The sequence below is a fragment of the Sus scrofa genome, chromosome 5 (genome assembly GCF_054392235.1).
Source record: "Sus scrofa isolate SSC_HxYL_T2T_F1_AM1 chromosome 5, Sscrofa_HxYL_maternal_Yorkshire_Landrace_v2.0, whole genome shotgun sequence".
NCBI lineage: Eukaryota > Metazoa > Chordata > Mammalia > Artiodactyla > Suidae > Sus > Sus scrofa.
In genome coordinates, this window is record NC_139387.1 from 92,868,301 (window position 1) to 92,880,373 (window position 12,073).

Below are 12,073 nucleotides of genomic sequence, written 5' to 3' on the forward strand. Positions count from 1 at the left end.
CAGATCCCGTGTTCCTGTGGCGGTGGGATAGGTTGCAGCTCTGATTTGACCACTAGCCTGGGAACTTCCATATGCCACAGGTGTGGCCCTGAAAAGCAAAAACAACAGCAAAAACCCCACTAAATGTAAAGGCAAAAGGAAAATTTAAGGACTGAATATCAAAGACAAAAATTTGAATGTAGCTAAATTTCTTGCATATTTATTTTTTGAAATTTAATTAAATATCATTTAATATTTAAATTACAAATATAATTAATAAAATGATAATTTTTGTATTAGTAATTTTTTTTTGTCTTTCTCTCTTTTTAGGGCTGCACCTGTGGCATATGGAGGTTCCCAGGCTAGGGATCCAATCCAAGTTGTAGCTGCTGGCCTACGCCACAGCCACAGCAACGCGGGATCTGAGCCGCATCATCGACCTATACCACAGCTCATGGCAACGCCAGATCCTTAACCCACTGAGCGAGGCCAGGGATTGAACCTGCGTCCTCATGGATGCCAGTCAGGTTTGTTAACTGCTGAGCCACGATGGGAATTCCCAATATTTTAATTTAAATTAAACCTCACTTAACATGAAAGGAAGCTTTTCAGTTCTGGTGTTCAAAGTCTACCCAGTGACCAAGTTGTAAGGACTCTATATCATGCCACAATTAGAAGAATTAATTGTTTATACTGAATAATGTTCTTCAACCAATTGTTATTCAGTAACTTCTGTAGATACCGTCACAATTCAAACATTAAAATAAAACAAAACACATGAAGGAAGAAAATGTATTATCAGCTTTATTGTGAAAAGAACACAAGAATCTACTGCATTCTTGTAGTCTTTGTTCTTACATAAATTCTTCTGCAGCCTACACCTTTCCTGTTCCCCACATTGGTCATTTCTGATGTTGGCAATGGCATGACCTACAAATTTCTACCATATTTGGTTAGAGTCACCTTTCATTTTGAAGATATAGGGCAGAAAATCTGCAGCTTTTCCTCAGGACCTGAATGGCGTTAAGCATGTGAACAGATGTTTAAAGTTACAGTTTGCATTAGGCTGTGCTGAGCGCCAGATTCTGCATGATCAAGGGGCTCTTGCTCTCTTTGATAAATCCATTATGTGGATGTGATAGTACCTTCTCAAACTATCAAAAGGAACCTTTTTTGTCCACGTCAAAGATTTCGTACTGAAGAGAATATCTCTGAACATATTTTATCTACAGTGTCTGCAGGATAAGTTCCTTGGAAATCCAATTGTATCAAAGGGTATAGTAGGCATTTTCATTTTTGACAGATTTTGCCAATTGCCCTCCTCAGTGATCATGGCAATTTACAATCTCCTCTGAAATGTAAAAAAAAAAAAAAAAAAAAAAAAAAAACCACTGTTTCTAGGGGTTCCCCTTGTGGCTCAGTGGATTAAGAACCTGACTAGTGTCCCTGAGGACATGGGTTTGATCCCTGGCCTCTCTCAGTGGGTTAAGGATCCAGCATTGCTGCAAGCTGCTGCATAGATCAAGATGTGGCTTGGATCCAGCATTGCTGTGGATGTGGCATAGGCCAGCAGCTGCAGCTCTAATTCGACCCCTAGCCTGGGAACTTCCATATGCCATGGGTGCAGTCCTAAAAAGACAAAAAAAAAAAAAAAAAAAAAAAAGGCTGTTCCCCAAATTCTCACTGTCACAGTGTTTTATTAAACATTAGTGATTAGTGACCTTTACCAATATGTTAGGTGAAAAATATTACCTAGTTGTGGTTTGAATTTACATTTCTCTTCTTCTGGGTCAGGTGAACAGCTCTTCATATATTTACATTGCTATTCATATTTTCTGTCTCTTAAAAACTGTTCACATCTTTTGCCCATTTTTCTACTGGGTTATTCATCTTTTGTTTATTGATTTGTAGATGCTTTTCATACATTAGGAAAACTGTCCTTTTGTTTTTTGTGAATTGTGAGTTTTCTCCAGGTTTTTTTCCCCTTCTTTTTTTATGCTATTCCATAGAGATTTAGAATATTCTTATACGAAATTACCGTTGTGGCTGTATTCTCATAATTCCTTGCAATTCCAGAGTATACTCCATTGAATTGTGTTATTTTTAATTCTTTTATTATGCTTCTGAATTCTGTTTTTCAATGTTTTATAGCATTTCTACTTCAATACTTATAGGAAGAATTTTCAGTCTTTAGTCTATTTTAAAAAATTATGTTATAAATGTTATGCTGACTTTTTGAAACTCTCATTTTTCTATGTTCTGGAAGAACTGTCCTCCTTTGCCATGTGTAGGTTCTTTTTCCTGGACACCATTGGATTTTTGATTACATGGCTTGGTATCTTGGAGGATATGTGTTAAATTACTGATTTGCCTAGAGTGAATTGGTCAGTCAAATGCTTCCACATACAAAATTCTTAGCTTTATAGAAATCCAATGTCATATTTCAACACAGCCCTGTTCACCCCATCTCAAAAGCTCAGTCCAGCCAAAGTGGACTGCATACCGACAAATCTCTACCTCTCCTCTAAAGTCCTGCTCCAATGATAGCTTCTTCATGAAGATTTCCTGGTTCTTCCAAATTCAAGATGAACTCTTCCTTTGAGGATGACTTTATGTTTTTCTTTGTAACTTTCTTCTGACACACCCAAGCCTTCTGACAAATATTATACAACAGATTCATTAGATGTTTGTAGGCATTAGATGAAATACTTTCATGATATTATATTATTTAATCCTTACCAGAACCCTGTGATTTTTTTTTTTCTTTTTCTTTGGGCTGCACACGCAGCATGCAGACGTTTCAGGGCCAGGGATCAAACCCATGCCATGGTAGTGACAATGCTGGATCCTTAACCCACTGAGCCACTAGGGAATTCCAGCAGCCCTGTGATTTGAACAGTTTACAGATAAAGGAATGTTAACCTAGTGAGAGAGTCAATAATTCTTTTTTAGGTCACAGAGCTTGTAGGCTGCTAAGTGGGAATTCAGCTCATGTCTGTTTGATTCTAAACCATGTATTCTTTCTACCAGATCATGTTGTTAAAATAGCAGATCATCTTTACAATTATTTAGTACATCTTCCTCTCCTATGTGAGCTTCTAAGGCCCTTCAGGGTCTGACTATATCTTATTTCTCTTAGAATCCCCTATACCTTCTTGTAAGTGTGAGAAACTAAACAAAAACTAATCAAATTGGTAAGTAAATGGAGAGTTATCAAATTTGATTTGAATAAAATTTCAAAAGGAATTATAGAGTTTTACTCATGCATTTAATCCCTATTTATAGGTCATTAACCCACACATTTATAAGTTCCTAACAAAAGACTCTTCAGAAGGATTTCTTTTTTTTAATAGTGATTTTTATTTTTTCCATTATAGCTGGTTTACAGTGTTCTGCCAGTTTTCTACTGTACAGCATGGTGACCCATTCACACATACATGTCTACATTCTTTTTTCTCACATTATCATGCTCCATCATAAGTGACTAGATATAGTTCCCAGTGCTATACAGCAGGATCTCATTGCTTATCCATTTCAAAGGCAATAGTTTGCATCTATTAACCCCAGATTCCCAGTCCATCCCACTCCCTCCCTCTCCCCCTTGGCAACCACAAGTCTGTTCTCCAAGTCTGTGAATTTCTTCAGAAGGATTTCTGGAGCCATGGGATGTAGGGTTTGCATTTATGGTCATCCAGTTATGGAGCATTCTGGTGGAGATTGTCTGGGGCTAGGTCAGTGGGCACAAGTTCCAGAGTTAATTGACTGCAGTTTATCTTGATGCTGGAAAACTGTGGAGTGCTGCTTACCCATCTCCTCCTGGGCATCTGATTGCTTTCCGGGCAGGCCAGAGCTTCATCATAGCTTTATCTAGAAGTGATGTCTTCCTCTTTTCAATCCCCATAAAATTCTCTCTGTGCCTCTCTTCTGTCATCTTTCACTTCCTGCCTGGTGTTACAATGATTTATGTGCATGTTTTATTTCCTTTATTACATTGTAAGCAGCTTAAAGTCAGAGGCTATGTTGAATTTATTCCCCACTGTGCTCACATGGTGCTTGGCACATAGTAGGAGCTCAGTACATTTAAAAAGTGATGAAAGTAGGATCTAAATTCAGCAAATACTGCTCGCTCTATTTTACTAGCGCCATTTCAGCATTTGTGCTTCTGCCCACTATTCATGTGGGTGGTATGAGCTGAAATTGCTGAAAAGGGATGTAATTTCCCTTGTTAATATAATTACTACCATATATTATCACAGCACTAAAGTCATAACATTCTCATTTTTAGTGGCCTATACACATCACCAAAATTATCTCTGGAGGAGAAATTTATCATGTTTGTTTTCAGTCTCAGAGTGAAATGCTGCCAAATTCGGTGAATATAAGCTCAGCTCTCTTTGAGTGACAAGTGTGTGAGTAAAGGGGGGCATTTTGCCTCTTATGAAAAAAATGTGAGGCTCTTACATCCACATAATTTATTAACGGCTTGCATTGCCAGTGCAAAGCAGGGTAGGTAGTGAGCAATGCTTTCTTCCGTGGGTCTTTCATAGCCTGGGAAAATAATGAATAAGGAACTGAAGAATCTGGACAGGGAGAAGGGGAGAGAGTATATGAATCCTGCGTTATGAGGGCATCAGTCCATATGGGGCAGGCTATTGGCCTTGTCAGCTGAACTAAAGGACAGGATTTGGGTTTTTTTTGGCTGTACTTGCGGCACACAGAAGTTCCTGCTCAAGAGATAGAACCCATGTCACAGCAGTGACAACACCAGATCCTTAGCACACTAGGCCACCAGAGAACTCCAAGGATAGGGTTTTGGATTTTGGATTGTGAGTGTGTGATCAGCCCGCAATAGTCATCAACAAAGTCAAATACCTGTTTATTTTTATTGTAGGGGAAAGAGACCCTGGTTCTAGGAGTCTTTTCTCAGCCCAGAATTTAAAGGGGATTTTACTTGGAGCAAAATTGATCTGGTTCTTGTCATGCTTGTGAGGTGAATAGTAGTGGGACACCCATCCTGCATGCTGGGGCTGATACTTGAAGGTCATCTGTGGTGGGGAAGGGCATGGCATCTGAGGACTAGCTCATCCTCTAACCCAGGCTTGCTGAGGACAGAACCAAGGACAGAGACATGTTCCAGTGGTCATCAGGGCCTCATGGTAAGGAATCTAGGCTGTGGGATGGTGGCCCCTGGGGGCAGAGTCAAGCTCAGGGTTTTTACTAATAAGCCAAGAAAGGACTCCTGTGAAGAGGGAAAGTCTAAAGTGGAGGAACCGAAGAACAGATTCTAAACTTGGAACCTTGCCATTTGGGCACAAGACTTTTTAACTTCTTGCTCAGAAACATCCATGTCCTTGTTGCTTCAACTTCAAAAAGTCATTGGCCTTTCTAGCAGTTCTTCATTTGCCGTGGCTTTTAATCACTTGGATAACTCTACCCCTGGATGTGTATTTATAAATACACACACACACACACACACACACACACACGTGTGTACACATATGAACACATTTGCACACATACGTGTATACAAATAAACACACATGGATGTATGTGTATATGTATTTATCCCTAGGAGATTTGAATACCTAGTCAGGCTGAGAACGCTGATGACTCCCTGGTGTGAGAGGCAGGGAGTGGAGGTTTGAGCAACCCCTAGAGGGCAAGAGGAACATTCCCAGAACAAAGAAGTACAGGCAAGGAGTTTCTGCCTTATAGCTGCGGTGTATGGAATGCTTACTCTGGCCACTTTGTTCATGAACTCATCTGATCCTCATCTCACGTGAGATCTTATTAACAATTTTACAGATGAGGACACTAAGGACCCAGATGATCTGGACCTTGAATCCACGTTAGAATGGGACCATTGCTCCTTAGGTATGTCTAATAGGGCTATTGTAACAGTTTTGGCCTAAGTTATGGGGAATTATAGTAATGAGATTTAGAACTTGGGGTCTGGAGTTGGACTTAAAATTCTGGCTTTGTAATTTTAAGCTAGGTGATCGTAAATAAGTTACTTCTCTGACCCTCAGTTTTCTCAGCTGTGCAATAGAAATGGAATGGCTGTGAGGCTCAAATGAGATAATTCTTGTAAAGTTCTTAGGATGCTGACTGACACAGACTAAATACCCAGTGAGCTTGGTCTGTTACTATTAAAACTGGTTCAGTATAGAAAACGCAGGTGCTGAGCCCAGAAACCCAGTGACGAGGAACTGGAAAAGGTATTTCAAAGAATGTGTGTGGGGTGTGTGTGTGCTGATGCAGTGTTGTGTGACTTTTCTATGGCAGTCTCATATGGTTAGGATGTGGGGAACATAAGGAAATGCATGCAAAATAACTCAGTGATGCTCTCAGATACCTCCTTTCTCCATGTCTTCAGTTCTGAAACCACAAACTGTGGTGTAGTTTGCAGATGTGGCTCAAATCCCATGCTGTTGTGGCTGTGGCGTAGGCCAGTAGCTGCAGCTCTGATGCAACCCCTAGCCCAGAAACTTCCATATGCCACAGGTATGGCCCTAAAAAGAAAAAAAATTCTATGTATTCTAAAAGAAAGTCAATTAAAAAAAATAGTAATCCATCACCTCTCAGTTAGTGGTCCAGACCAATAGCGATTTTACCAAATGACTGTGAAGTCTGTCTCTCACTTTTATTGGGAACTAGTCTTTTGTGACTCAGTTGATGACGTCGAGGCTCTGATATTAAGATTAACATGTCCTCAGTTGCTTCATTGGCTTTCAAGGGAGATCATTTGCAGGATATTCCTGCCCATTTTAGTGTGTGTTGAGGCCAGTACTACATTTAGAATTAAGGCAAAAAAAATTTAGTCACAGAATCCTTGATGATAGCAGACTTAAGAATGGTAATTCTGCATTTCTGACTATTGTCACATATGGAGTTTTCACTATTGAGTTGCATTCTCATTTTGGTTTATTGTTTCAATTTTGTATCTTGGATATTTTGACAGTTTTTGAAAAGTCAGACACTCTGGGGACTGGCTGGGTATGCATTGAAATATGAAAGAGGGAAGGAACAATTTCATGATAACAGAGCAGAATAAGAGTAGCGGAGCCAACTTAGGCGGGTAAAGGGGGTGTTGGGAAGGTGGAGGAGAGAACACAGGGGAAAATATCTGGAATAAAAATAGATGCCATTTTTTCCTGGGGTCTGCTGAGCCTTGTCTGAACCTCCATGATGGCCTTTCTGCAGCAGCAGTGTCTGTTTAACATTTATTTACAGTGTTTGGCCTCTAATATCTCTGTCCATACTGCCCTGAGAAGTAGATCACATGGGACAGAGTAGCTTCTCTCTCAGCTGATTTCCTAATTCTTCCTTTGAATGGCTTTGTGAAGTAAAGGGGCAGGAGTCGCCTTTTTGTGCTAAGAGTCAGTAGATGGGGAAGCAGATACCCAGACTTTGGAGCTACCCAGACTCAGATTTGAGCCCCTCACTAGCTGTGCTACTCACTAGCTGTGTGGCTTAGGTCAAGAGACTTCACCTCTCTGATTCTTCAACTCATAATATGTTAGATGGGACAATCATAAAAATACAACAGTATAATCATTGTTGGTGAGGATTTGTGTTGATCTACATAAAACACTTGCTGTGATGATTGATTCTATGTGTCACCTTGACTAGATCATGCGTGCCCAGGTATTTGCCTAAATATTTTTGGGTGTGGCTGTGAAGGTGTTTCTGGATGAGATTAGCATTTGCATTGGTAGAGTTCGTGACACATGCCACTCCAATGTGAGGAGCCCTCATCCAGTCTTCTGAGGGCCTGAATAGAACACGCGTGTGGGGGAAGGGCGAATTCACTCTCTTCTTTCTGGCAGCTTGAGCTGGACATTTGTATTCTCCTGCCTTTGGTCTATGACTTACACCATGGGTGCTCCTGGTTCCCAGACCTTCGAACTTGGATTGGAATTTATACCATCAGTTCTTCGGTTGTCAGGCCTTTGGACTAGAATACACCATTGGCTTTCCTGGGTCTGCAGCTTAGAGATGGCAGAGCATGGGGCTTCTCAGCCTTCATAATTGCATGACTCAATTCCCTATCATCAATCTCTTTTCAGAGATATATATACACATACTCTGTTGGTTCTCTTTCTTGGGAGCACCCTCACTTGTTAATCTGTATGGATGGTAATTGATCAGTAAGCAGTAGCCATTTTTTGGATGGGAGACCTACAGAATAGGAGCAAAGGTTCCCTAGTTTTATCTGAGCTGGCTCTAATTTTGCATGTATATGACTTGACAAAATGTATGGTCACCTACTTTTACATAGCTTGTGTAGGCTCATTTTGAGGGTAAATTCCATTCAACAAGGATTTGTTTAGTGCCTATGAGTTCGAGCACAGGGTATAAAAAGATGGGTAAAACTCAGGCTCCTGTATTCTATGGGTCACAGAGATGCAAAGGAAATGGATCTGAATATAAATGACCAACCAAACAGTCCACTGACCAACCAACATCACAATAAGTGCTAAGTTGGTGGGTGTAGACAAAAACAGAGGAAAGTTTGAAAATGGAGGTGACTAACTTTATGTGGTTAGAAAAAGATGAAGAGTCAAGTTTTGCTGGGATTGAAGGGAGTGGGCTAACTACCAGAGATGAGAGCTTGAGAAAAGGCTTAGAGGAGTGACTTGACATGATTTATTTGGGGGAATGGTCAAGTAGACCAGTGTGGTGGGGTTGCTGGGCACTTGGAGAAGTGGAAGGTAGGATTAGAGAGAAAAGCTGGGGCTAGAGTATGAAGGTAAAGACGGGTTGCAGAGGTGAATGAATGCAACATTGGATGGTACCTCTGACAAGACAGGACTGCTGGAGAGAGTAAAGGGAGATTTAATTATTTAAGTTCATGATACTAGTTCATCTTGGCAGAAAACAGAACTCCAGTCTGAGAATGTGTATAAATAGAACACTTAGAATTATATTCTGACCGTAAGCCTGGATATCCCACTGTTTTCTGGAGGGGGTTGGGTGGAGGATGTCCTGAGGGCAAGACCCTGAAAGCAAGGGGTACATATGCACCAGCTACAATGCTTTCCCCCAAACAGCTTGGGTGGCTGTAACTGCAGCTTGTCCCACTGAGCAGTCAGTGGCCCAGACCATGAGGGGAAGGGAAACAGCTAGTGCTCATTTTGACCAGGGCTACAGTGCTGCCTGGATTATTCTCCATTCTATGTTACATGAACTGGCCATTTCGAAGGTGTGTAGGGGAAGAATGTAACCCTGAGAGTGACCCCATAGCTTATTCAGGTGTGTCAGCCCTGGGTCCCAAGCAGCTTGTTCCCTCCCAGACATTCTTGTGAGTGGGGTGTTGGCATTCCTAATGTGGCCTTCTTTTTTGGTCAGGAATGGTTCAGAAGTGAGTTAGGATGAGCCTTTCTTTTTGGCAGACAGTCAGCAGTCATCTCCTTTCCCCTTTTTATAATGTCTGTAGAACAGGAACACTGTTATGGAAATTAGTTAGCAGCTGCTGTACACGAATGTTTAGAAAATTAATATTACTCACATTATGCAGTACGGAAGCAGAATTTTAATGAAGCAGAGAAACTACAGGCACATTGACCCCTTCCCCTTATCACAGAAATCTCAGAATGCATAACTTTCTTTGAGGAAACTTCTCATTTCCACCAGCGTTCTATAGGCCTATTAGTGACAAAAATAGCACATTCACAACCCAAAGGAGCAAATATTTCAGAACATAGTGTATTAAAATATGACAGTGTCAGCTAAACCATTATCTATACTTATTTCTCATTATTAATTCTTAACAATTAGCTGTTCTTTGTTGCATGGTAATGGGATTTGCCGTACTATAAAAATGCTTTGAAGTCGTTAAGTGTCAGATTTTGTTCATGCAGATTCTGCTAGCAATGATTGTTATTTGCACTACAGACTGCTGGGGATGTGGCCTGCATGGGGCAAGAGTATGGCAGGGGGTGGGATTTGGAGTGAGATGGGACGTTGCGGCGGGGAGGAAGGAGGACAGGCCTGTCTGTAAAGCTGAGCTGACCCACCAAAGTTGGTGCAAACAGCCTCAGCCAGCTGTGGAAAACAGGGGGCTTTAGGTGATGGGATCAGGGATGTTATTTTAGGTTTGTGAGGCCCCCGGGAAAAGGAAGCAGAGGGAAATTTAGGTGAAGAAGGAAGAGAACAGTCAGGAGGAGGGGCAGCAGGGAGATAAAAGAACCAGGATTTTAGGTGACATGATGGCATGATGAAAAGAAACAGGCAGAACCTAGTCCGGGGCAGCCCTGGGAAATGCTTTGAAGATGAGTGAATGTTTCAGCCAAAGAGGAGAGCTCAAGAAGGAGGAGAAAAGGCAAGCTTCTTGGGGCAGATTGTTTCTTTTTTATGTGATTTATAACTTCAGCCCATGTAAAACATGGTATTCTCTGGTATCAGGCACACTATGAGTGTTTTTACCAAAGAAAATCATAGTCAGCAGTGCAAGGAGCAGTAGAAATGGAGAGGAAAAACATGGACAAGAGCTAGAAATTAAATGGAGAAAGGGGTTTAGTTACTTTATGTGGAGAAGTCTGTTTTATACAATGTGTTATATATATAGTGTCCTATCTTTGTTATTCAAATATGCTATCGTCCACCCTGGGAAGAAAAGGTGTGTGTGTGTGATGTGTGATGTTGGATGTGGGCATGGGCGGAAAGGTAAAGATCTTTATCTTCAGCACCACCACTCATATTTACTGAGCACGGGTACAGGTGGCACTGGGCTTTGATGCTGGTTCTAAGAGCCTGTGGTACTTTTCCACAGTGTGACTGAAAATCTGCAATGCTCTGCTGGAACCAGGTGGTACCAGCTCGTTAGAGCTTTCACACTGATACTGGGTTGGTGGCTTGAAGTTGGCCATGGTAGGAATTGGCAAATGTTGCAAACTGGGGCTTCTCCCTTCTTTCATTTCCATCCCCACAAAGCTGATTGGTAACCATTTACCAGCACATCATTGGATCTCCACCTTTCCGATGCAGAGGAAATGGGAACGGAAACAGCTTCCTTCAGGGAAGAGCAGAACTACTTACCAATGGCTTGTCTGTTCTTCATCATTAATCTGTTGGCCAAAAGCAACAAGTATGTTCATAGTGGAAAGAATGTGAGCATTGGCGTTGAGCAGACCTGAACAAAAATCCCCACTCAGCCAGTGCCTTTGTTACTGCCTTAGCTCAGATATTCATCCTCTCTGAGTCTCAGGTTCCTCATCTTTAAAATGGGGATATACCATCCACCTTGCAAGGCTTTTGTCGGGTTTAGAAACATCTGTATAATGACTGTGTTTTTGAAATGCCTACAATTTACTTTGACATGCATTAGAAAGATGGCTTGGAGATAGACGTGTGGAAAAGCAAATACAGCAAAATGGTAGAATTCAGGTGGCGAGTCTATGGATACTGTAAAAATCTTTCAGCCTCTGTAATTTTCATCACAAAATGTGGAAACAAAAGAAACCACTAAACAGTAGTACTGACAGCAAAGATTGACAATAACAGAAACGATTCATCTCCTGTCACCTTCTCCCTTCCACTCTGCTCCAGCCCCAGTGGCCCTGCTGGTTCTGGAACATTCCAGGCCTGGCCCCTTCTGTACCTGTTTCTTCCTCCCTGGCTTGCTCCCCACCCCCTTCAGGTCTTTGTTCACATTTTACCCTCTGATCCGGCCTCCGCTGCCTACCCATTGCATACCTCAACTGCTGGCACTCCCTATTCCACTCCTTGGCTTTGTTTTCCTCCCTAGTACTTATCATAATCTGGCTGACAATATATTTTTATTTTGTTTTTTATTTTCCCCCATAAGAATGTAAACTCCACGAGGACAGAGATGTTTGTTTATTCGATCTCTGCTGGATTCCCACTGACAAAAACAATGCTTGGAACATGGTAGATACTCAATAAATGCTGAAAAAAGAAGGAATATATTATTATTATTCCCTAGACCTACAGCTCAGTCCCAAATGAAGGCAGTTGTCTTCATCTGGGTTTCCCCAGAAGCAGATCGTGTTATAAGCACTTGGGAGATGATCCCAGGAAATGGTAGTTAGAATTGAAAATTCTAAGTGAGTGGAGAATTAACATAGGAAAA

At 41.3% G+C, this 12,073-nt stretch overlaps 1 long non-coding RNA gene across 12 annotated transcripts in view; it reads left to right on the top strand.

The window, feature by feature from the left end:
- LOC102160458 (uncharacterized) overlaps positions 1 to 12,073 on the top strand; it is a 579,515-nt gene that overhangs the window by 131,465 nt on the left and 435,977 nt on the right. For 2 of the 12 annotated variants that reach the window (XR_014804287.1, XR_014804283.1), the window contains exon 2: positions 5,785 to 5,853. The exons of the other annotated variants lie outside the window; for them this stretch is intronic. This is a non-coding gene — a long non-coding RNA (uncharacterized LOC102160458). The remainder of the gene's footprint in view (positions 1 to 5,784; positions 5,854 to 12,073) is intronic. 12 annotated transcript variants of the gene reach the window in all.